The sequence below is a fragment of the Podarcis bocagei genome (genome assembly GCF_964188305.1).
Source record: "Podarcis bocagei genome assembly, chromosome: 3".
In the NCBI taxonomy this organism is placed as follows: Eukaryota; Metazoa; Chordata; class Lepidosauria; order Squamata; family Lacertidae; genus Podarcis; species Podarcis bocagei.
Genome location: NC_138127.1, coordinates 921169 through 947492, shown reverse-complemented (window position 1 = coordinate 947492; position 26324 = coordinate 921169). Strand labels below are relative to the sequence as shown.

The following is a 26324-nucleotide window of genomic DNA, read 5'->3' as shown; positions in this document are numbered from 1 at the left end:
TACATTTTGATTATCTCAACCAGCATTGTATTGGCAGAACAGTGACTGAGTCTCATTGAATTCCAAGTGAAGGAAACTACATGGCTGGCATCCATCTGTCTCAGGAGAGATATATAATATTCCCTGGGCAGCACATTTTTCCTAAAATATTTTCACAAATGTACCTTGCTACTTCCAGAAATCTTTTTGCCTTAAACATAATCTATATTGTAACACACGGTTGATCTTGAGGAGGATGGGTACATAATTCATCTCGTTGCAGGGAGGATGAGAAGTGGAGATCTGGAATTAAATGGAGGTCAGTTCGTAAACTGAACTACATTTAAAACCAAAGGTCTCTTTTGTACCAAGCAACTCATTAATTCAATGTTATATCTCCATGCCAGAGAAGCTGTAATAATTATACTGTGTGAAACTATTATGTCCACACAATAATTACGTCAGAAGCAGAAAACACACACACTGCACTTTTCCAAACATTGAAGTCTGGATATGTAATTCTGAAGAGAAAAAGTAATAAAGTTATTTATAATAATAAAAGAAAAAGAAAAGAAAACTATTGCTTACAAATGCTAACCAACCTGTTTTGAAGTATCCTTCATTTGCATTACAACATTGTTATGAAAATTCAGCATTGTGGTTCTCAGTGATACATTGCACTGCTCTGCTAAATATCAATATATAGTTTGTGTGAGAGTTGGTAAAGATACAATCAAGGCTCATGATCAAAGATTGGTTCAATTGCTTATTCATTTCGTCTTAATTCTACTTCTGGGATTACGAGCCTTTCACATAAATTTTCTTCCATGTAACAAATTCCAATATAGGCTTTGGGTCTATGACTATATTCCCACAAGTAATACATTAATAAATATGCATCATTTCCATTCACATAGTCTTCACCACAGGTATAGTAGAGTTGTTTGTAAACTCATTATGGTGTGAGAAACTGATTAAACTGTTTTGAATAGGGAATAAATTCTATTTCTTTTCTTTAAATTTATTAGGCAGATTTTCATTGATCTTCTCAGTGACTGCTAACCAGTGAAGGATGCAAAAACACATTTTTGTACTTATATAAACTTGAACTCAGTATGATTTTTCTGCTGTATTACGTCAATGTAACCAAATACAGCTATAATTGCAGACTAAACAAATATGCACCCTCTCCAATATATTCTCATTCTTATAGCTGCTAAGTTAGGCCATGTAGTAACTATACATTCTCTCTCAGACAATCATTAACAAGGCAGGGCTGCAACCCACCTTATTTAATTCCCTAAGTACCTGAAAGCATGAGCGCAAAAAAAGTGAACTAAAAGGCTTCTTTTTAAAGACAAGCTATTTATGACCTCAATTCATCAAGCTATATACTGACTGCATGAAGAAATGTGAAACGAACATTTAATTACATTTTGAAAACAAATAATTGCTTTGTGAACTCATTTTCCTCCTTATTTAGCTGCAGCGATCTAAGCTCAGAAATGTATGATGTTCCCTACAACAGATGGTGACTCTCAAAGCATCTAAAGCAAATTGCTTGCCTGTAGCCTTACATAGATTCAACACCTCTTCCTGGAGAAATGGAAAAATCAAGGCATGCAAAACAGTATGGCACCCAAACCTTTCTGTATTTATCATCTCACTCTGATTGTGTGCCTTCCTACAACATGGAGTTTTACTTGCAATAATATATTAACAACATTTAAACTTGTTCATCCACCTGTTTCTGTTAGACACAACACTGCGACATCATAGGTGGGAATATGATCTGGCACTGAAAATAGAAAGAAAAATCAGCTTCTGTGCCAGTCCCAGGCTAGTTTGGACATGTCAGAAGCCATCATTCAAGGATCAGAAGTGGGCCACAGGATTACAAGCACCTCCTTAAGGGTGCATATTTGTTTCAGTGCTTAGCTGTTCCCCATCCCCTCCAACCGAGGTCAGTCCTACACATGACCACTATTGATTACACCTAAAATTTATCTAGGTAAGATAATTGGTTTTTTTATTTTTGGAATTCACGTTGCACTGTGTTTTAACAACTGCAGCACTGTCATCAACAATGGTTAATGCTAGGTGTATCTGGCTAAATGTTGGTTTTGAAGTTTACATTAAACTCCTATTTCAGATCATGATTAAACAGGAGTCTGTGTGATTTGTTGGTGAGGTCAGTGCCAATGTCACCCTTTCGTACAATTATGGCTGCGTACACATTACCCTTTCCTACAGCTCCAGTGTGCCCCCGCCACTGGTGTTTGAAGCAGATTACACATGACATTAGCCACAATCCATATGGCTCCAATACTTTGAGATATACTACTGTTTGATGCGTTTCCCCTCAAATCAGCTTCCATCCGATTTGAAAACCATGGTTAAGCTAAGGTGTGCAGGTTTCAGACAGACATCTTCATGAATCAGAGTTCAGGTGGGATTCAGGCACAGGAACACAAAATCAGATAATGTGCACCAGGTGAAGACATCTCCGCCCTTTCTCTGGTGTGTACAGAAACATAAAACTGTGTCTTGAAATGCAGTGGGCAGGGAACAACCTTGCTGTGTTTCAAACCACTAACACGCACAGCGCCCAAGACACACTCTCTCCAGAAAAGATGTGGTGGGAGGTTAGCTCCCAATATGTTAATCATAGTTAAGAAGGTGTCAACATTATACCTGCACCAGCTCTTTATGATACCACCATTGTTTCTTTTGGAGACATCAGTTGCATGCACCAACTCTCAGAAGCAGAAGGCATATTTTAATTATTATTATTTTATATTTCATTATTTTTATGCCAACATTTTTACTGGGGTGTAGAGAGTCCATGTGTACACGCTGAACTCACAAACACTTGGCAGTATGTTTTGGGATGCTATTTCGGAGCACCCTAACATTTGGGTTTGGATGGTTGTAGGGAAGATGAGAAAACCCTGAACAAAACAGAGACACCCTATCCTATTCTTTGGATCCCAGCCCACATCTGTAAGAACCAATTGTATTATTTTGATAATCGCCAGTTCTTGTCAAAACAGCTGATTGCAACAACCCTTAGGGTACTTGTAGGAAAACTAATTAGAGGTTTAGTAATTTTGCATGTATGTATTCTACCCGAAATATGCACCTGGCAACATGTGGACTTTTTAGGTCTCTGATATCAGCTGCATGCATTTTAAATATCAAGTGTCCCCTTAGCTGCATCCTAATACTAGGAGAAAGAGAGAAAAACCACCAAATAGCCCAGGTTTGTGTCCCTTTTATATTGCCAAACAACACAATTACTAGCAGCAGTATAAAAGTGCTAGACACTCTCTTGAGGCAGCCATGTTCTGGTCACTATGACTTGAGCACAAATCCCAGGTTGTCATTGTAGTGGGAAATAGACTTGCTTTGAATCTTTTCATTAAGTAGCCACTTATAAAGGGAGATTCTGGAGCAGGCTGACCTGCTGAACTGATTAGCAGACTTCCTGAGCTGAGCATAAAAGCATGCCCTTCTGATATGAAACAACACTCTTCAGCTAAAAACTCTGGCAACACTTCAATTTGAGTCCCTCTTGATTATTTGCTTTGAAGATCGGTGCATCATGCATGGCACTGTGGAAACGAATGATACTTGAGATGGGCTACTTGAAAAGAACTACAGTCTGGGAAATATTATAAGGGCCTGGATGAATTTCCGAACTATGAAAGTCTTCCTAACTTACTGAAAAATCCAAGCTTTCCCACAGGTATTCCTCTCTGGAGGGCAATACTGCATCATTTTTTACCATTAAGTGAATATTCTGACCAAGGGAGAAAGATCATATAACAGTAGCATTCACAAAAGCAGGATTAGTTTTATGGGACGATATGTTTTATGAAAAATCTCAATTGCCTAATTTGGTATCTGATGAAAACGCTCTTGCCTTCACTTAATGGTAGCATTTTATGACTGATGGTTTGCACACCTAAACATGGTAACTTAAATTATCGAGATTTCATGGGTCTTTCAGACCTATGCAAATAATTAACTGAATCACAGAACTATTAATGCTGAGACCTCTGAACTAATTGTTTGCATCTATAGGCAGCAAAATCTAACTTAGGTGTGGGGAACTTCTGGCCCTCTAGATGCTGCTGAACTACAACTCCCATCATCCATGGACATTGGAATTGCTTGCTGTGACTGATGGGAGTTGTTGTTGTTCAGGAAGCTGGAAGGCCAAAGGTTCTCCACTCCTGATTTAACTTAAGCAGCTTCTGCAATAGTTTTGGATAATAACCTGAACTTCCTGAAAAAATCTGGGCAAATAAAATACTGTGCAAAGTTTACAACCGGAAGATCTTGTGAAAGCAAATAAAATGGCAAATAAGCCACCAGCCATACTATTTATCTACCTTTATTGCACATAATTGACTTTAAAGGGATGTTGTTGTTGTTGTTGTTGTTTTCTGGAGGTACTCAATGGTACACAATACCAGCACCTCCCCCCCCCTTTCAAATCTTGGAGAGTGTTAGGACACACAGTGTCTGAAGGTGCACTCTTCCACTGCTTCCCAAGACAGACGGGTGCCAACAACAACTAAACTCAGATCCTGATCCAGCTAAATCCCACAGATTAACTCTTTCAATGAAATCAGTGGAATGTCTTGAAGTTTTGCTGAATGTGCCATTTGTATGCAATATTAAGACCTATATAATTGCAAGGGTATTCACCTATATAAGTGCAAGGGCGGAACAACTTCTGTTTCTGCATCAGGACTCCCCCTTTCTCCCCCCGAACACACTTCCCATTCCATCCCCAGATCTGTTCCAGAGGGTAGGTGGAACCCCTAAACCACATGGGGAATGCAGGGGGAGGGGAAGGGGAGAAAACCTTAAGATGACAGGGTGTTCACCTGAGTGCTATGTTGCATTTGACCCTATATCATGGGACATCAACCTTTTTAGGGGGCCAGCAGGCATATTTTTTTATGCAGGACGCAGGTGGCGCTGTGGGTAAAAGCCTCAGCGCCTAGGGCTTGCCGATCGAAAGGTCGGTGGTTCGAATCCCTGCGGCGGGGTGCGCTCCCGTCGTTCGGTCCCAGCGCCTGCCAACCTAGCAGTTCGAAAGCACCCCCGGGTGCAAGTAGATAAATAGGGACCGCTTACAAGCGGGAAGGTAAACGGCGTTTCCGTGTGCGGCTCTGGTTCGCCAGAGCAGCGATGTCACGCTGGCCACGTGACCCGGAAGTGTCTTTGGACAGCGCTGGCCCCCGGCCTCTTGAGTGAGATGGGCGCACAACCCTAGAGTCTGGCAAGACTGGCCCGTACGGGCAGGGGTACCTTTCCAGGCATATTTTTAGAATTTTGAGAAATCGCTTAAGAGGTCAGTAACACAATGGCTGCTGACAGGGTGTGATGTAACTCAAAGTGGGAGCTGCAGGGGCATCACAGATAAAAAGGCCAGAGCACAGAATAGTGCAGGTATGCCCCCATCAGTCAGTCACTCCATCACGGGGGTGGGGGGGTGGGGGGGAGGGGGGGACGTACCTTCACCTCTCCTCTATTCAGAACAGACGGAAAGATGGACATCGAATCCCTGCTTCCAGTGAAATATATGCATGTTTAAAGGGCCACGTTCAAGGTACGAGAGGCTCAGCCAGTGCAAAGAGTAACTGAGCAGGGAAGGCACACTGTCTCCTGCATATTGTGGATTTTTGAAAGGGCTATTTACTGAGACCTTTTGTGGGTGCCTCAGAAGGTACGGGCAGGTAGTGTGATTCCTGCAGACCCCACACTGGTGGCCACTAGTCTATATTATTAAGCTTCTACTAAGGGATTTCACAGCTTTAAAACAACAAGAAGCATTTTTTTAATGTTAATACCAATGTTAGAACAGAAACAAGATTTGACCACAAACAGGATTTTGGAACATTTAGAATTTCAACTGGATTTCCAAAATCAGTGTAATATGGTGCCTGGATAGAGAGAAACTTTTAAGCCGAATATTCTTTTAAAAGAAGGTTTCTGTTTGGCAGATCATCAAATAAAGGTCTGAAGCTTTTTGTTATCCAAAGCTACACTTGAAACAGAGAACATTCTGAAATCAATCCTCATATAACATAATACCAGTTCCATAGGGTATCCCTTTATTACTTAGGAGATGCAATTTCTTTCCTGGTGCTTTGCTACCTGTATAAATGACAAGTAACAAGATAAACCTCAGGTTTACTTAAAATCATGGCAATTTAACTTTCATTTACAACAAAAAACTGAAAATACCCTACATGCTGAAAGTCGAAATATCCTATATCTGGTGCCTATGAAAGTCTCATTAATATGTCACTCAGTGGTATCGCACATGGCAACTGCTGCCTCTTTTATTCAGTTTGTGTGTCTGACCATCTTTCTCCAAGCAGCAATTTCTAGGTGGTACCAGAATCTGATATAGATCTGAAAATGAGGGCTGGGGAAGAGCTACTTGTCTTTTTCACTCTAATTATATGTAGGTGCTAACATAACATCAATTTGGTAACATATTAAAAGGTATTAGCAGATCTGTTAAATCTACATTTCCAGATTAACAGAAAGAAAGAGATGGATGCAAAAGTCCAGGTGTGTCTACCTGGCCCTTGAATTGTTCTTGCCTGCCACTCAAGGCATAAAAATGACTGCAGCAATATCCTGTTCCCACTAAACGTTGTGAATCACCATTCACTTCCTCGGGAGCCATGTTTTGACTAAGGTAATGAATACTCTAAGCCAAGGCAAGAAACAGAAAGCAAGTGCAGGCTGAATGCTGCCTTTTATTCACTGAATCAGCTACTTGTTTCCAACACTGAAAGCTTTCAAAGTCTACATAGGTGTTCAAAAGGAAAGGTAATAGATCTTCTCATCTGTTGAGGTTGGTTATGTGGCTGAGTCTTGACATGCTTTATTAGAATTCAGCAGACTATGTTTAATTAGACCATAGAGTTGAGCTTTGCCTGGAACGATGATCAAGAGTTCAGGTATCACAAGGCTCTCAGAGTCAATGTGATAAAGCCATGGGTAGTCAAGATGGTGCCACCCCCTGTCATTGCTGGACAACAGCTCCCATCATCCCTGATCTTTTGACATACTGGCAGGGGCTGATGGAAATCATAGTCCAATAACTTCTGTAGGGCACCACACTGGCTTAAAAGGTAAAGGGACCTCTGACCATTAGATCCAGTCGTGACCGACTCTGGGGTTGCGGCGCTCATCTCACTTTATTGGCCGAGGGAGCCTGCGTACAGCTTCCGGGTCATGTGGCCAGCATGACTAAGTCACTTCTGGCGAACCAGAGCAGCGCACGGAAACACCGTTTACCTTCCCGCCAGAGCGGTAACTATTTATCTACTTGCACTTTGAGGTGCTTTCGAACTGCTAGGTTGGCAGGAGCAGGGACCGAGCAACAGGAGCTCACCCCATTGCAGGGATTCGAACCGCTGACCTTCTGATCGGCAAGTCCTAGGCTCTGTTGTTTAACCCACAGCGCCACCCGCATCCCACACGGGCTTACCCTGCAATAAATAAGTAAGTAAACAGCAAGGATGAATGCAACAGAGGCTAGCCATTTGTATACGATCCAATTGTCCTTGACAGTCCCAGTTCTCTGGTACTTGTCTGTGGTATAGCACAGTTTTTCTCCTATTTTGCTGTAGGTGCATTCTAGGGAGTGCCTTGTTAAAATTGTTAATGTGTAGTGCTAGAATTATGTTGCTTCTGGTTTTAGCCTCTTCCTCAGGTATCTACAAGTTAAATAGCATAGGGCTAATATATCTCATCTTTAATGCACATGCATGCAGATGCATGCCCATAAACACAAAATGTAACATGTAGTGCCACGTACCATTTTGTACACTGTTGCTGATAAGGCTTATTTTGAAGTGCTGGTGATAAATCATATTACAATTGGGCATTTCATTCTTAATGAGAAGAATTTTGCTTTTACATCTGTGAAGGGCCAGCTATTGCAAGGTAAATCAATATAATACAGAGTGGGTTAACTTGAGCGTTCAAGTGATGTACAATGGGGGTGGCGTGTGGGAGAACTCTTGGCAGTGAGAATATGGTATTATGAGTACATTTTTCACCTGCAAAATGTAGCCATCACAAAATGTGAGATTGTACAACATCTATACTGCCTGCATGCTGTTGAAGTTTAGGCATGAACCTTAACTTGCAATTTCAGTCCTTTTTAAGAGTAAGAGTAAATTGGTAAGATTCTAAAATGACAAATCACTTTATACAGAAAATGTACAATTATCCTTCATCTGGATGAATGCCTTGGTTTGTCTGTTCCTTGGAATAGACACAGGGAGTCTATGCAAATGAAGGTATCATGAAACTAAAGCTTACAGTCCATGTTACAAGTACCCAACTAGCAACCAATATCATCCCCATAACAACAGAGAGTTGGAATGAACACATTATTACTAGATTTTTCAAGAGAAACGTTAAAAACAAGGCAAAGGGGGGGAGGGAGGAAGGCATTAAGGCGACAATCCTAAATTACTCCTATTTACTAAGGAATAAGAACCACTGGATTCTGTGGGACTTACTTCTGAATAAGCATGCTAGTTATTGCATTACATATCCAACAGAGGGGGGCAAATATCCCACAATAATAGACAAACACGCACCATTTTGCAATTTGTGACATATTACAGATGTGAGTGGATGGTAATTTATAACTGTAATCCTTTGCATTTTGACAAAGCCTATTGGCTTTTGTCACATTGTTTTAAATGACATTTTAAAAAAGTTATCTGCCTGAACACTCCAAGAGAGAGGTGAAAGATACTGCAAAAGTTTCATCAGGTCACAGGGCAGACTGAGTAATTCTTTCATTTCAGGAGGGTTTATTTTTTGACCCACATCGTATGGCTTTTGTTACTAGGAGACCATGGCCCTAATAAAAGTGCCTAGATGAATGTGATACTGTGTCCTCTGCTTCACTGCCAACATTACTCCCTTCCGTGTAGAGATCTGAGGTGCACAGAGAACTCTGTGCATACCACTGTGCTGATGGGATATGATGGGGTTTGTAACACACACCACCGTTGATGTTTTCTCCCTTTCATCTTATCATTCCCCTTAATGGTCAAAAGGAGAGGTGAATACATTTCATTGTGTAACATTTAACTTCTCAGTAGTCTGTCAATCATTCTAAAATGCGGGAGAATTTTAGATTCTATGGTATTTTTTTCTTCTTTTCAAGCAGCAATAATTTTATTTTTTTGCAATATTCACTTCCATTACATGGGAACTATTACAACAAGCAATACAATACACAGTGGTTATGATCCACATGTAGTTAATATATAAAGTTTTCTTCCTTATTGCAGCAATTAATCCCATTTAAATGCCAGTTTTGTTAGAAATAAATTAGATGCAATTTCACTTCAGTTTAAAACATTAACATTACATTGCCCTAACATTAAACAGTGAAACATACAAATTAACATAACTGAGGCTGAAATGTTTCGATTTGGCACTTAAAATAACCAACACCCTAAAACCATAATGGCCTGAATGTAATGTAGACTCAGTTTACAAACACTTAAGATTTATCACACCCTAATCTTTTATTTCACTTTCATTGTTTGACTAGGGTTTGGGAGACCAGGGATCAAACATGAAGCTCATTGGATAAGCTTGGACCAGCCACCATTTCTCAGTCTAACATACCTCACAAGGTTGTTGTGATGACAAAAATGGGAGGGACAGAACCATATATCTCATCTTGAAGCCCTTACAGATGGAATATAAGTGTAAGAAATAAATAGTGATTAAAACATTGATCTTTTTTCATTCATTTATTATATTGTTCTAGAGGTTCTCTCTCTACAATTTACACATATATCATCATTTCAATAAACCATTTCCTCATATATAACCATTTATGTTGATATATTGCCCTCACATTTTTTGTATATTCAGCCTTTCCCATTTCCACATATATATTTTTGCCAGGTTAGGAAACAAATTCTGCTTAAAAGCAATCCTCGCTTGTTTCCACTTTCCACTTCCCCTCCCTCATTGTTAAGCAGCAGCCAAGAAGAATCCGTGTACCTCCTTGTTGTCATGGCCAAGTGGCAAATCTAAGAAAGCTTGTAAGGGGCAGGCATTGCAAAGCTGCACTGCAGACTGATCACCTCGCCCACCCGGCCACTGGAGTAGCAAGGTGGGTTCCCCACTTCAGGCATGCTTTAGTCAAGAGGAAGAGTATGCTAGCTCTGCCTCCCCAGGTCACCATTTTGATCACTTACCCTAATTTGGAGAGCACCCTAAGTTGGAGGGAAGCAAAGAACATGGTTTCCTTGTGGAGGCTCCCCAGTTCAGAAGACTGCCTTTCAGCTTATGGAGGGAAGCTGGAACAATGATGGGGGTAGGTGAAACTATTACACTCTTTTCCCTGTGGTGTTTACTTTGCAAGACTAGGTAATGCCTGAAGTAGGGCAATAGTCTTCTAGAGAACAACCCTTGCCCTGTGTGAATCAGGCTTTCCATAGTTTCTGTATGTTGACGGCAGCTGGGAAGCACACAAGTCCCCTACCCCACTCCAAGGCTTATTTGTTTGGTAAGACATCCCCAAAGAAATATCAGTTTTGTCGCTTAAAGCTCTAATTTGTCTGCATTAAGAACAGGCAGCTTCTCACCCCTGACACTCATGGGCTTCTGACGCTGCAGCTAGAACCCTTTCCCACAGAAAGTTAGCATCACATGCCACATACTTCTCAGACAATGCCTCTGCTGTCCAGCAGTTTCCCCTCAGCAACCATGTGTAGCTGCATATATCATTACCTGCACAGGACCTTGGTGGGAGCAGAGGGACAGCTACCCTCCCAGAAAATTTTGCTGCTACGAAAGTCTAAAAGTGCAACTAGAGCTTGATCTCTGCAAATTCTCAAGAGCACAGACAACTACAAACTCAAATTTTGTACATTAGCAGTGAAACATTTCACATGTGATTGAATGTCATGTGGGATATGCTCAGAGCTCACCTGAGTGGGAGATTCTGCGCCCCGTTTGTCTGTGAGAGCCACATTGCTAATTGCTGCAGTTTATGAAAATACTTGCTGCTCCAGATGATCACTTGTTATCTCTGCTTCCTTGATTAGAAAATTGATTAACGAGCCCTGACTTTGTAAGTGTTTATACTAAAACCTCTAGATTTTTCAATAAACCCCATACGGCTTAGCTTACACAGCTGTCAATTCAGGTTGCTGTTCAGTTGCAACAGTATAAGCAGCAATTACTTTTGGCTAGGGACGCGGGTGGAGCTGTGGGTAAAACCTCAGTGCCTAGGGCTTGCCAATCGCATGGTCGGCGGTTCGAATCCCCGCGGCGGGGTGAGCTCCCATCATTCGGTCCCAGCTCCTGCCCACCTAGCAGTTCGAAAGCACCCCTAAGTGCAAGTAGATAAATAGGTACCGCTTTATAGCAGGAAGGTAAACGGCGTTTCCGTGTGCTGCGCTGGTGCTGGCTCGCCAGAGCAGCTTCGTCCCGCTGGCCACGTGACCCGGAAGTGTCTCCAGACAGCGCTGGCCCCCGGCCTCTTAAGTGAGATGGGCACACAACCCTAGAGTCGGACATGACTGGCCCGTACGGGCAGGGGTACCTTTGCCTTTACCTTACTTTTGGCTAGACCAAGAATGCTGAGATTATACCACAGATTTATACACAGAACTTTCATCTTTCTGGGAAATGGCAAGATACTCAGTTGCCTGTTAATTTAGCATCCTGATTCTGCTCCTGGCTGGCTGGCTGCCCTCTCCCATATCAATATGCTGCAGCAGTTAGCAACCATTCGCTTGCTTGGTGCTCAGAGGCACACACCCACCGCCTCCATTGTCACCTTCCAATTGTCACCAGTAACAATGAGAATTCTCTCTTCCATTGGTCACCCACTGGGGCAACCAGTGATTCCTACTGGCAAAATGGTACATCAACCACTACTACATGTTTGAACAAGAAGGGCTGGGAGTTTTTTGTAAAACATATTGCTATGATGGAAGGAGAGTACAAAAACAGCCCCACCATATGTGTGTGTTTGTACACACATGGGGCCACATTCTCTTCCAGGGCCAAATGCCAGCAATGGGCGAGGTAAGAGCCAAAAGTGAGTGAGGCTAACCACACCATAGATTCACACACACACACACACACAGAGAGAGAGAGAGAGAGAGAGAGAGAGAGAGAGAGAGAGAGAGACTATCTATCTATCCACATCCATCTATTTCACCCCCTTTCCCCACCTCTCTCCCCAGCAATAAATGAGCATCCCTCACAGAGGCACAAAGAAAAAGAAACTACCAAAGGAACTGGAGCTACTAAACAGCTTTCTGCCAGCCCAACTGATCCGTCCTTGTTTAATTCTTCATGGAATTAAAATTCACAATCTCTCAGGAGAAACAGTCAATGATTGAAGAAGGGTTGCTGCCAGATTCGTAAAATAATCTTTAACAAACTCAGCTTATTTAAAACTTAATAACCTGCTTTACCCCCTCTAAAATTGTGAACAACCATCACTAATCGATAACAATACTCAAGTGAAAGTGACAATCATTTTTTTAGAATCCAACATCTAAAGCATTAAATGAATGGTCAAAATTTGGTTCTTGCAGTTGTCCATTCTGCCCATGCCGTACAAATCCACAGAAAGGCGAAAAGGAGCCACTCCTTTCTCACACCTCCTAAAAGTCTGAGTGAAGCGTAAATAAACCTGATGAAGTTAATTGCTTCCTAAAGGAAAAAAACACAGAAAGACTTTCAAAGCGTGATAAATGTGGTTCGAATTGGCATTTTGTATCTGGGGGGGAAATGCTTTGGAATGCAGTATCTGTGTTCAAACCATCACTCCTTTGAGAGTTCGTGAAGCCCTTTCCAAACAACAGTTGGGTGGGGGGGGGCTGAATGTGGGGGGGGAGGGAGGTTGCAGCAACATGTCTTACATCTTCACTGGATTCTGTAAACCCCAAGTGTACAAAGTGTGCATGCACAGACTTGTCTTCACAATCAGGAACCTTGGTATTTGCAAATTCCTGATCACACGGACAGCTTTACATGGATAGGTTCGGCCTAAAGTCCAGTGAACATTTGTAGGTCAGGGTGGGACCAACTGCTGTTATACCACCCCCAGGCCTAGGCACATTCTGGCACTTGTGAATTGTCCTCTGAAAAGGGCCTCTGTCTTCACCTGAAAATTGCCGTATTTGATATGCAGTCCACAAGCATTGAAAAGGGAGTTTTCCCATTGACTTAATGTGACTTTAAACCCTTAGGGATTCTCACAGAAAATTAAAAAACCTGAATGTGCTCTGACCTGTATAATGAAAAGCTTATACTTGCAAATTGCCAATTATCCCTAATATTTTCTTTAACAAATTCATAGAGATTTCATTAACATTCACTGTCAATTGATTCCGGGGCTATCGTGACCCTCAAATCTTTTATGGTAAAGGCCAGATACTAGGGGAAAACTGTTAAAAATATAGCTGATTAAATGATTGCAAAATGGTTAATGAAGCCCAGTGAGCGTAAAGAGATATTAATCAAGTGTCATCTGGGAGCCACTGATAGCATTTAGCCAATTTCTTTCATTTCATATTATTTTCATCTGTTTACTTTGATGTTTGACTCCTGCAAACTTCCAACAACAACAAGGAAAAACACCACAACTATATACTTGAGGCAAGGGCAGAGGTCATCAATCACCATTTCTACACCAAGTTACCTCCATTTAAATGCAAATGCTGGCCTTTCTTTTCAACCTTTAAACAATCATTTCATAGAAAAGCAGTTGCATGAGTAAATTTGGTGTGTGGCTATCTATGAGGTCGGTCTCTTGTCATTTGACCTCACTTTTGTAACACCATCTCATTTTAAATTCTTATGACATCGTAGGACTATACAGTATTTTTGCAGACAGGGCTTGGGCAGTATAGCAGTAATTTATTTTAACTCTGTTTTATGCGCTTAATGTAGGTATAATAATAAAGTGACTGACACAATTTTTCTTAGATTGCTATTCATTGTGTAAGTTTAACATTAAGTGGCAAAACTTACACGGCTGTTTTAAGTAAAATGGAAATACTGCATGTCAAGCACTTTGAACGATCAAAAAAGTGTATATATAGGACAATGATTCTTGTTGCATGGGAGATGTGACTGGATTTCCCAGCACTTTTCCTTTTAAGAATGGCTGGGCGGTGTTCTAAATTTGATCTGAAAAATAGCCATGGGGTGAGGGTCTAATCCCTTCCCTGCATACAATATAAACAATCTAAATTCGCAAAATTCAGAAGCTGCTGTCAGCTGTCTGACACATGCTCACACAACCAGCAGGGCTAACAGTGGCTTCCAATAGGGCAAGGGAATTTAAATGAATACAATGTATGGGTAGCAATGATTAAACACTGCTGTGTCGGTGCTGTCACTCTGATCAAATGAGAGGGGTTCGCGCCACACTTTTAAAAACGTTAACTTTTTTATTTGAAATAAACCAGCATAGGGAGAGAAAAACACCCTTGCGTTCCAAAATACATAGACTTGCATCTTATGCTGCAGGAACACAGTTCCACTCTGTGACAGTTCTCCATCCTCTCCTCTCCCCATACACCCCAAATATTTCACCCCACCCTCTCTAGCATATTTTGAGGGGAAGCTGCATCAGAGAGGAGAGGAAGTCTGTTGCAAGAGCAGAATTGCAGTGCCAGTGTGGTGTAGTGGTTAAGAGCGGTAGAATCATAATCTGGTGAACCAGGTTCGATTCCCCTCTCCTCCACATGCAGCTGCTGGGTGACCTTGGGCCAGTCACACTTCTCTGAAGTCTCTTAGCCCCACTCACTTCACAGGGTGTTTGTTGTGGAGGAGGAAGGGAAAGGAGAATGTTAGTCGCTGTGAGACTCCTTCGGGTAGCGATAAAGTGGGATATCAAATCCAAACTCTTCTACAAGCCATTGTTGTTGTTGGCATCCATCTGCCTTGAAAGACAGTGGGGTGCACCTCCTGGGATGAAGTCAAACCGCTGTGTTAGCAGCACTGAAGTGACCTCCCTGGGGAGCACACAACCAAGAGTCTATTATAAACTCTCTTCCACAACCCAGTTATTTCTCATAAAACTGCAGGTCCCCTTTTAATGCATTTCTACACTGGTCCCATCACCTCCCAGCAACTAGAAGGGGAAGAAATGGAGGCAGTGAGAGATTTTACTTTCTTGAGCACCAAGATCACTGCACATGGTGACAGCAGTCACGAAATTAAAAGACGCCTGCTTCTTGGGAGAAAAGCAATGGCAAACCTAGAGAACGCAGAGACATCACCTTGCCAACAAAGGTCCGTATAGTTAAAGCTATGATTTTCCCAGTAGTGATGTATGGAAATGAGAGCTGGACCATAAAGAAGGCTGATCGCCGAAGAATTGATGCTTTTGAATTATGGTGCTGGAGGAGACTCTTGAGAGTCCCATGGACTGCAAGAAGAGAAAACCTATCCATTCTGAAGGAAATCAGTCCTGAGTGCTCACTGGAAGGACAGATCCTGAAGCTGAGGCTCCAAGACTTTGGAAGACCTCACGAGAAGAGAAGACTTCCTGGAAAAGACCCTGATGTTGGGAAAGATGGAGGGCACAAGGAGAAGGGGACGACAGAGGACGAGATGGTTGGACAGAGTTCTCGAAGCTACCAGCATGAGTTTGACCAAACTGGCAGTGGAAGACAGGAGTGCCTGGCGTGCTCTGGTCCATGGGGTCACGAAGAGTCGGATACGACTAAACAACAACAACCCCACCCCACTCCAGAGCCCCAACCTCACATGAGATACAATTAACTAAACTGATAAATGTGCTATGGAAGAAGAAAGGAAAAGGAGAGAGAAAGAAAATGAAGGGGATAGATTTTCTGAGATGCTTCCTCAGCTGCCCCACCCTTAATTCTACAAAGTGGTTGAAAAACACTACCAGATACCTTCAAACCTATCCATATTCTCTCTTTTTATATAGGCCATTTCCCCCCCCCCCAAAAAAAAACATCAGGAATCTGTATCATGGACCTCCAACAAATGTGTATTCTGTTCCCTTCTCATACATTAAAGTGTAATTCTCTGTTTCTTTACTTCCACAAATGTTTCCAATCGGGCTTACTCTCTTATAAGTGTGTTTAGGATTGTACTCTTAATCTTGTTTGTTACAGAGAAAGGGATCAAGATTTTAATAAAGTTACATGTAATATCAAACAATTAGATTCTGACAACAATCCTAAATACTTTCCATATTCTGACTGTGTCAGAATCCTCGTCTCCATCACACAGCAAAATAACAAAACTAAAAGGATGATTATTCTATTATTATTAAGGTAAAGGACCCCTGTACTGTACAGTTAAGTCCAGTCAAAAGCGACTACAGGGTGCGGTGTTCATCTCGCTTTTCAGGCTGAGGGAGCTGGCGTTTGTCCACAGACAGCTTTCTGGGTTATGTGACCAGCATGACTAAACCGCTTCTGGCACAACGGAATGATGGAAACCAGAGCGCACGGAAACGCCATTTTACCTTCCCACCTATTTATCTACTCACACTGGTATGCTTTCAAACTGCTAGGTTGGCAGGAGCTGGGACAGAGCAACGGGAGCTCACCCCATTGCACGGATTTGAACCACCAACCTCCTGATCAGCAAGCCCAAGAAGCTCAGTGGTTTAGACCACAGCGCCACCCACGTCCCACCTTATTATTATTATTAACAAGGGCATTGTCTGTGTATGGCAGTTTTATGATCAGTATACATTTAATTTCAGGCAGCATACTACAAAGTTGAAAAAGTGCCAGTATTTAGAAACAACAAAGAAGACATAACCTGGAAACCCTTTCATTTATAAAGACTGTTCATTTTAAAGCACAATCTTTCATTTTCCCTAAATGCTTGTCGCCTGCCAAGTTTTTACTCAATGTTAAATTCAGCATTGCATCCTATAAACATTTTACAGCCATTGCACCTGGTTTTTATATGCTAGGAATGTCTGCAAGGAGTCTGTTTCTCTTGCACGGAAAAGACCTGTGCTACAAACCCACAGCCACAATTTCCTAAATAAAGGCAGAAAATCCTTATGGTTCTTTCTGCTTTACAAGCTCAGTTTGCATTATAAATGCACAAGGTCTGCCAAAGAGAAACTAGTTTGTACCATCACAACTGTAAGCAACTGGTAATTTGAATGCCCTCAATCAGGAAACTATAGTGAAGCATTTCCAAAAAAAAATGTTATGAAAAATAATTTCTGAAATTCATGTGCCAAAGTAGCACTTTCAGGTATGTAAAAAGCTGAGAACTTGATAAATGCTCCGCTCTGGCACCACCTTTCCAAAGGAAATTATATAACTCCCCTCCTATCACCACCACCAGCAGAGTAGAAACAGTTTTAATTAGAATCCAGAATGTTTTTAGACCCTTTCTTACAGAGTAATGGGATGACAGAAATCAATTCCTTTATCTTCCCTTTTTAATCAAAATTCAAGTCCCTTTTGCCATGCTTTTGATGTGGTTCTGCATAAGTGATTCATTGGAAGTAAAATGGCAAATCCTCTGCTTTCAGGAGAACATTGTAATTCATAAAGTAGGCAAGGAGTAATTTAAGTATTTAAAACTTTCGTTGGAATGTGCTTTTCTGTGAAGCCTTGGAGATTTGAGCACATGGAATTTGTATTTTTAGTCCAAGGATTATACCATTTGAAACTTGACAATTAATTAAATGAATTGCTTACCCAATCAAGTATGGAGGAAGGGGTAACTTGCAATAGTAAAACATAATGAATAATGCAAGATGATTACAAGTCAGCTAGTGATGCTCAGCAGGGTCAAATCAAATTTTAAGGATGTCTCTTAAAGTTGTAATGAGCCATAGTGTCCTAATGAGAAGTTTCACTGAATCCTAACTAATCAAGCTGAAAACTTTTCAAGACTAAACCATGGAGGAAACTGTGTACGAAACAGATTTTATTTACCATGTTAAATAACCAACTGGTTAACAAACTAGAAAATAAATCACAAAACTTAAACTAATTACTTGACTTCAGACACAACTGATAAAAGCTCTGAAACTGCTTTAAAGCTTCCACTTATACTGCCTGTAAATCTCTGTCTTGTATGTGATGTGTTTGCTGCAAAAATGGAACTGAATTTTATCTGTGTGAAAAAAGAATGTGCAAGAAGACGCAAGTTCCTGGAAGTGAAGATTGCCAAGGGGGAGATTAATAAAACTCAGTATGACAATGCTGAATGCTTCACCGATTATTGATATAATGTGAAGACTCCTGGATGAGCTGAGATGCATAGAACTTCGAGAGAGATTGGATCAGAGATACTTCAGACTAAAGAATCCACAGGACCTGTGGGAAAAGATGTGGATTTACCTCTGCCTGAACATGGGACAGCAGCAGGTGATGAGTTGGGAGTACACTGTCTGGAGGACTGACACAGACAAAGGATGCTGTTGTGAGGCCAGAAGAAATAAATGGATTTAAGAGACAATCGGAGAAGGCAGAGATGAAGATGAGAGAGAAAGGGAATGGTGCACAAACTGAAGTGAACACAGAAGAAAAAGTCCCTAAGCTCTTAGCGAATGGTTTGGAAAAAGAATGGAAAACATGGAAGAAGGATTTCCCCCTTTTTCTGTAAACCAGGGTGAAAAACTGCTCACAAGAAATTTGACTGGAACCTATGGAACTGAGTATGATTTATCGAGGACACAACAAGCAAATAAGTATGGACTATTACACTATTAAGATTTGTTGGGACCCTTGGGGAGAAAATCATCATATTGGACTGGAGAAAGACTATTTTGGACACTTAATAATAATAGTTGAAGAGCTACTTTTGGGCTTATTGAGTGGAAAGAGACAAATTTGAGATGTCCACAGACAGTTTTCCACACCATGTGGCCAGCAAGACTAAACAACTTCTGGAGCAACAGAACACCGTGACAGAAACCAGAGCGCATGGAAATGCTGTTTACCTTCCTGCTGCAGTGGGACCTATTTATCTACTTGCACTGGTGTGCTTTCAAACTGCTAGGTTGGTAGAAGCTGGGACAGAGCAACGGGAGCTCACCCCATCGTGCAGATTTGAGCCACCGACCTTCCGATCGGCAAGTCCAAGAGGCTCAGTGGTTTAGACCACAGCACCACTCACTCCCAATATGATTTTATAATCTCTATAGTGAGTCAGGAGGGGGTCACCAAGCCAAACCATGGCTGTTTAACTGGGACCAGCTGTGACATACTATATAAATTCCAGTGTTGTTGTAGATGTAAAGTCTGCTTGCTGATTTAACTTTTTTTATTTGTGACCCATTCTGGGAACTGCTTGGAGGTTGATGAAAATGTATGAAACAAGTAATAAATTAAATAATAACTTGTTTAAACACATTAAATTCTGTTAGAGATTGTGCAAAATGGTATATTTTCTACAAAAACAACTCACAAAACAGATACTAATAAATACATATCAGAAGAAAGGTTTCAAACATACTGACTGGTAAAGACCAGGAAAGAGAATACTAAAGAAAAACAGTCAACTGGCAAAGGAAAGGCTAATGGAGATAAAAGAGGCATAGTAAACAATTTTTACAGCATTAAATGCAAATTCAAGCAACTGTTCTCAGTCATATCATTCTAAGGATGTTCTAAACAGCATGTCAAAGGAAAGAGAAAAAAGTAAACTATATCCAGATTCAGGCTCTGTTTATTAGTGAAGCCGCAGAATATACTTAGAAATGCACACAAAAATTGCAGGACTCTTAATACCATGCAGATTTACTGTAGAAAGGTCTATATCTCCCCAAAGCCTTGCTTAAAACTCCCACATTCACCATCCAGTCCTGACAATAAATCAGAGTTTCTTTTTGTAATACCTATAAAACTATGTAAGAGATCACAGACTGACTCCACTTAGTAAAAAAGAGTTCAGAAGCAAGAATAATTAGATGGAAGATCTTGAGCAATAGCTCGTTAGTGCAGGTTCATTTCCTTGTCACATTTTCAAGCTGAGAAAGAAGAAAGCAGGGATATTTCCTCATTTGTTCCTAAAGCTGCAATTTGCCTTTGGAATACAGAGTTGCCAGGGCCAGTATGACAAGGCATTAAAAAAAAGCAGCCACTTGTTTTCTCCTGGTCTAGGTACCTGCAATCCAACAAACTACCCTAACAGAACAATGACCTGTTATTCATGAGGAGTGTGTCAATTGTTTGAGCTCCCTATCGAATTTCTAAGCCAGAGCAATTATGTGGAATTGGGGCTTCGATAGTTTGACAGCTTTTAGAAAACACCTTGTTAAGGGAAGAGATCCCACTGTGAAGAAGTCAAAAGAGGCCCTCTGGGATAGTAATCTGATCCTTTAAAGGTACTAAGGACAGAACTTTTATTTTATTTTATAAATTGTCACTCACAGCTACAGCTGGAGAAAATTAGGAGAAATGATAACTGATGCCTGAGAAAGGAACTACTCTTGTATCCCTGTAAGAATACCAAAACACAAACATTATGGTCAGTCATTATTTGCTAATGAAAGATTGGAGAAGGCCTTCTGTCTCCTTTCGGAATATGTTGCCGGTTTCCAGTCGGATCATACAAACATGTGCAACTATGTGCTCATCCACACTTGCCTTTTGCTCTGCACCTTCTAGGCACAGGTCTGTGTCCTTTAAAGCTGTGTGTGTGTGTGTGTGTGTGTGTGTGTGTGTGTGTGTGTGTGTGTGTTTGGGGGGTGGGTTCTCCTGCTCCTTACCACTGAATCAAAACCAACAGCAATTTGATTCGGTGTTAAAGAGCGAGTTTTCATGAGGCAAATAAAAAGTACTCAGACATGGCGCTTTAAAGCATGGACTTGTGCCTAGAAAGGCAGCACAAAAGGAAGTCTGGATGAGCCCCGAGTCAATCTCTTCAAAGGCCACATAATACGTCAAAGTCAAAGTATAGGCTTTATTGCAGTTCTATGCCTTAGTAACAAAGAAAGATCACATAAAATATGTCCTTAAGACAACTGAGCTACCTTTCAAACATTTTTCAAAATGATGAAAAGTCAGAATGATCCCCCAAATTAATCAGACCGATGTACTTTGAAAGACAAAAAGCACACAAATAAGTATTTTATCCTTTCTAATGCTTAGATTCTAACACCCGTTCTTCAGAACTGCTTAATTTTTATTTATTTTTTTAAAAAGGAAACTTATTTCAGTTTTAGGAGAAAAATTGCATAGGCGTGTCCTTCATAAGTCAAGCTTTGTTGATATCCCTTTTTGTAGTTCAAATATCAGCCTGATTCATTTTTCTTTAGAGAAAACCCAGTCTTTGAAATGATAATACTTATGATTTATCTGGCTAGTTTTGTATGGCTCAGGTAGCTTAAGGGATTGACATTAAGATATTGAACGTTTCTTTTTGGGCCCTTTATTTTGGCTCTGACACAGGCTGTGAATTGCTGTTATAACACTGGCTATTCAGGCAGGTGTGTATAAACCCGGTTGGCAACACCAGAGGACTGTGAAATTGGTTTGGCAATTGGACAGAGAGAGAGCCTTAAGTGATAAAAACTTCCCTTGATTGCCATCTCAAAGGGCTTCACAACCTAATGGGCACAGAAGAATCCAGAATATCCACACAACTTCCTAATTTCTCCGTGTCCCCCTCCCCGCCACATAAACTTTAAAGTGAGAGTTATTTAGCTATTATATACGCTGTACATTTTGAGACAGAGAGATTTGAAAAGCAAGTCTGGTAATTTAGCAGCTCTGAAAGGCAATCCAAGTGTAATATGTTTTGATTGTACCAAAAAGATAAAACATACTTGAAAAGTAAAATTGATACATAAGTATACTTTACAAGCACAGAAACATACAGCAGGGTCGGTATGACCTGGCATAAGAGTGTTAAAAACCATGGTGTTAAGGGCTATCAGCATGGGCAGACAAGGACTGTCATATCTCACAAGATATTGTCGCAGACAGGTATGCAGTAGCCCTTCAAAAGGTAGTCTGTGACAGCAACTCTTAAGACACTTTTCTTCTAAAACTGCAATAGTTATTCAGTGAAACAGATGGCTTTCCAAAATGCTTACCAGTGATATGACTGGTTGTAACTTCAAAACCTCCTAATATCCAACAAATTAGTGGCTCCCTACTCCCTGAATCCTAGGAGATTATTTTACCTTTCTATTAATATATTTTAGAAAGGTTCTATAGGAGCAAATTGCATATTGTGAACAAATAAGGGAAGTATTCATTTTATCAAATTGTGAAGTAGAGAGTCTGGAGAACTGGGAACCGTTTCTCTGAACCATAAATTATTCCATCTTCTCTTAAAAGTACATTCCAGAGCTTTTCCTCTACAAGTTTTAGCCAAGAACGAACCTTGTTGACAGCTTGCTGTTAAGAGAGAAGAGAGCTTAACCGCAAGCCTGGGTTCACACGGCATGTTAAGCCAAACTTTAGCCTAGGCTAATGTGGTATGGGAGCAAGAGAGACTGTGGAGCAGCACAGTGGCCGTGAACTCCTCTCATCAACATTCACATGGTCCCAATAAACCACAGTTTGGCTTACTATGATGTGAGAACAAAGGCCAGAGGATTCAGGGGCAGCATTGCAAGTTAATCACCAAAGAAACCTAAAAGGGCTGAGCCTAGGGTTCCAACTCAGAGGATTTTTCTAAATACAGTGGTACCTCGGGTTAAGTACTTAATTCGTTCCGGAGGTCCATTCTTAACCTGAAACTGTACTTAACCTGAAGCACCACTTTAGCTAATGGGGCCTCCTGCTGTCGCCGCACCGCCAGAGCACGATTTCTGTTCTCATCCTGAAGCAAAGTTCTTAACCTGAGGTAATATTTCTGGGTTAGCGGAGTCTGTAACCTGAAGCGTATGTTACCTGAAGTGTATGTAACCCAAGGTACCACTGTGTGTTGTAAGCCACATTGAGTTGTTTCTTTAAGTTGCAAAGGAATAAAAATACATTTAATGTGCAAAACAGCTCATCTTCATCCCAATGATCTTGCCTGAATTATTTCATTGCAGCAGGGGTGCTAGCCCCTGGGGGTCTTTGGGCCCCCCAAATATTTTTGGGGTGGGGCACCCCCAAGTCCAAAAAGTGCAGAGGTGAAGTTCGGAAGCAAAGCATGGAACCGAGCCCAGCATAGCTCCAATGCCTGACTCTTTCTCCTCCTCCTCCCACAGTGGGGAAGGAGGGTTAAAGTAGCCTCCCGCTGGTGACTGCCAGGAGGAGGTGGACGAAGTGGAGCCAGCTGGTTGCATGGCTGCACATTCAGCTCCGTCCCGGCTCATCCCAACATCATAACACCACATGCACAATCACCAGTGCAAGTTGGCACCTCTGTTTTGAAGTGTGAGATATCTAAGATGCGGAGGACGTGGGCTGCAGCCTCATCTCATTACAACTAATGGCAAAACTGAAACCATTTTACATTGGAATGGGTGCTGTCTTTCTGAAGTTTCATAACACAGTAAGGGAGTTTGAACGAGTGAAGGGGGTCACCCTGTAACCCTGCTGCAACACTCCTCCTGCATGCTTAGCAGCGGTATTGATTAGCCCTGTGCACATGTGCATGTAAAGCATCTCTGTGGGACAGGGGAATCCTGTCTGGCCCAGGATCCCACTGCATGAAGCAGCTTTATGCTTTATGCCCATATGTTCACATGGCTGCCAATGTGTGGCTAATAACTGCAAGGGCAAAAAGCGCCATACAGTATGACCCCCTTCTTTATTTCCAGTATTAAAGGACACAAAAATCAAGATGCAGCGTTGCACAAAAATAGTTTTTAAAATCCTGCCACATCCAAAGACAACAAAACTAACTAATGGGTATGCACAAGATATGCTGAATTGACTTTATCAAAGACTCCACTTTGATGTTATTTAATTTTCTTTAAAGTATATAAGTAAGCAGGACTGAGCCCTTAATTTGCTCCAGCTAACACTTAGAGGCTTCCATACATCCTATTGAAGTGTCACACTATTGTGAAACTGCTAAACTTTGCCGTATGAAATCTCAATTGGTAACTGAGTTATGCTTCCAGGAAATTTTACATACATTATATATACATTAGAAACAGGAGCTCAACCCAATCCTCTGGTGTTAGCATTCAAATTAGACAAATGCATGAATATTTAAACCTGAGGGGACAACATCTATTAATTAGAATATATGCAGTAATACTTATTTCAGCTTAAGAATCTTACTGTCCCACAATCCTGATTTAGCCACAGCTTTCAGAGCTCTGTTGTGTAGGGGGGGAGAGAGAGACTTCAAGTAGTAAGCAGCTGGAAGTGTGTTGCATTGCACATTGTGCTGAGCTCCTAAGGTTACCTGGGGATGATGGGAGTTGTAGTCCGAAATACCTGGGGCATATTACTTTAAATGCTGGTGTTCTTCTCCCCTCCTGCTCTAAATATCCCTCTTCAAATCATCAATGCTAAATGTTTTATGGCCAGCTAGTTCTTTCTCCTTTTTCATACTCTCAAATGAGAGAAGGAGAGAGAGAGAGACACAAGAAGGGAGGGAGATAGCAAATAACAGAAAGACAGTTCAAGGAAAGGAGACTCTGTAGAGTACAGTTTTTAATGAAAGTTTGTTTGGGGGAGCAGGATAGAGGGCAGTTTTGAAACTTGTGGTTCTTTAAAATGGTAGTTAACCCCCTGCTTCCTATTTTGAAGGCATGTCAGTCCTTTCTCTATTGCTCATGTCACTGATCTTGGCAGGCTCCTTGTGTGCAAATAGCTTTAGAAGAGGAGCATGTAAACAAACAGATTTATTATCCTTACAAACTGAAATGGGAGGAACAGTGAAATGGCAAATCTCAGCAGAGGAGCAGACTCAGCAGGCAGGAGACCAGACAGTTTAGACTGTAAACTATGTTTACTCAGAAGAAGGAAATCCAATTTACTTCAGGGGAGCTTACTTCTGTCTGTGTGAGCCTATGACAGATTGCCAGCTCGTCCATGAATGGAAGGAGCACTTCAGTTTGTGGAAGGACTACTCAGATTCCTGATCTTTATGTTATAGCATTTACAGTTTATTGTGGGGATGGGTAATTTGTGGTCCCTCCAGATGTTGCCACACTCTAACTACCATGATCCCTGGCCATTGGCCATGCTAGTTGGAGTGATGGGAGGTCAAGCCCAATAAGATCTGGAGGGCCACAGGTTAGCCACCCTGATCTGATGGCACGTTATCAAAGAAAAAACAGCAATTCCCATGAAGGCTGGAAGCATCACTGAGGAAAGACCACAGAACATAGGGTTCCCACTTGGGCATGGGGGGAGGATCCCATATGAAAACAGGGGAAAGAGTAGTATTTGATTTTGCCCCTCTACCTGATGTCTTCATTTATTGCCATACTATATCAGTCAAATATGAAATGGGGGGGGGCAGCGGCAGAGGGAGATTAAAAAGTATTCTCTTTCATTTCCCATTGGCACCTATGGGAAGTTTTCTCCTAAGCATTCTAGCCACATGTGGAGGGAGCTACTGAACTCTTGCATTTACCCTAATTAGGGAATATGTGTATGAAACAAAGAATTCTATAATGGAAAGAATATGGCTGAAAGCAACATTTTCAACTTCCATCCCAGAAAATTTGCTTTGCTTTTTTTTAAAGGGGGGTGTTGCTTCCTTCATTGCTTATTCTTTATTTGAAACTATACCAACTGATTCTCCTATTATTGTATTTGTAACATATTTTTAATTGTAAGTTGCAGGTAGCATATTTATACCTGGATTTTGAGCATTTTGCTATTTGCTAATGTCCACTAAATCATCGATCTGGGTTGTATCTAAACAAACATTGGCAAAGGAGGATTACTAAAATAATGTGTGGTTGGGTTACAGTTGTAATTTAAAAACCTACAATGCATATGTGTGTGTGTGTGTGTGTGTGTATAAACAAACACACATATATTAAACATATTTAAAAAGTCTAAGCGTCTTACAGCTTTGCATAAATTGTTGTAATGTAGTACCCAAATTCAGAGATCTGGATTAATGACCATGAATAACTGCAATTCATTTCAGCGATAATGATCTTTTTGTCACTACTGCTTATAGAATGTTTTTACAAGTTTGCCACATCAGCTAAGGGTGGAGATTTAGACCACAGGGTGATGTAAAGGACAACAGGATTCCAGTACCTTTAATGTGAGTGAAGAGGAGGAATTTGGGTACATGCAACTTGTCTAATTCTTGGGTAACATGCCAAAATTTCCTTTCGGAATCTTGCACTGAAAGCACAGGAGGTCTCTTCCCTTGTCTCCACACTGTCTCCCTGTTAAGACCTTGTGTCTAAT

At 41.2% G+C, this 26324-nt stretch overlaps 1 protein-coding gene and 1 long non-coding RNA gene across 6 annotated transcripts in view; both read right to left on the bottom strand.

Annotated features, from left to right (window-relative positions):
• The window catches only part of MACROD2 (mono-ADP ribosylhydrolase 2), a 996145-nt gene that overhangs the window by 660552 nt on the left and 309269 nt on the right, over positions 1-26324 (bottom strand). The window lies entirely within an intron of this gene.
• Positions 7186-11733, bottom strand: LOC308584519. Its single transcript, XR_014006879.1, has 3 exons — positions 11621-11733; positions 9676-11099; positions 7186-8178 (listed from the first exon to the last, which is right to left on the bottom strand). It is a non-coding gene; the product is annotated as an uncharacterized lncRNA (long non-coding RNA).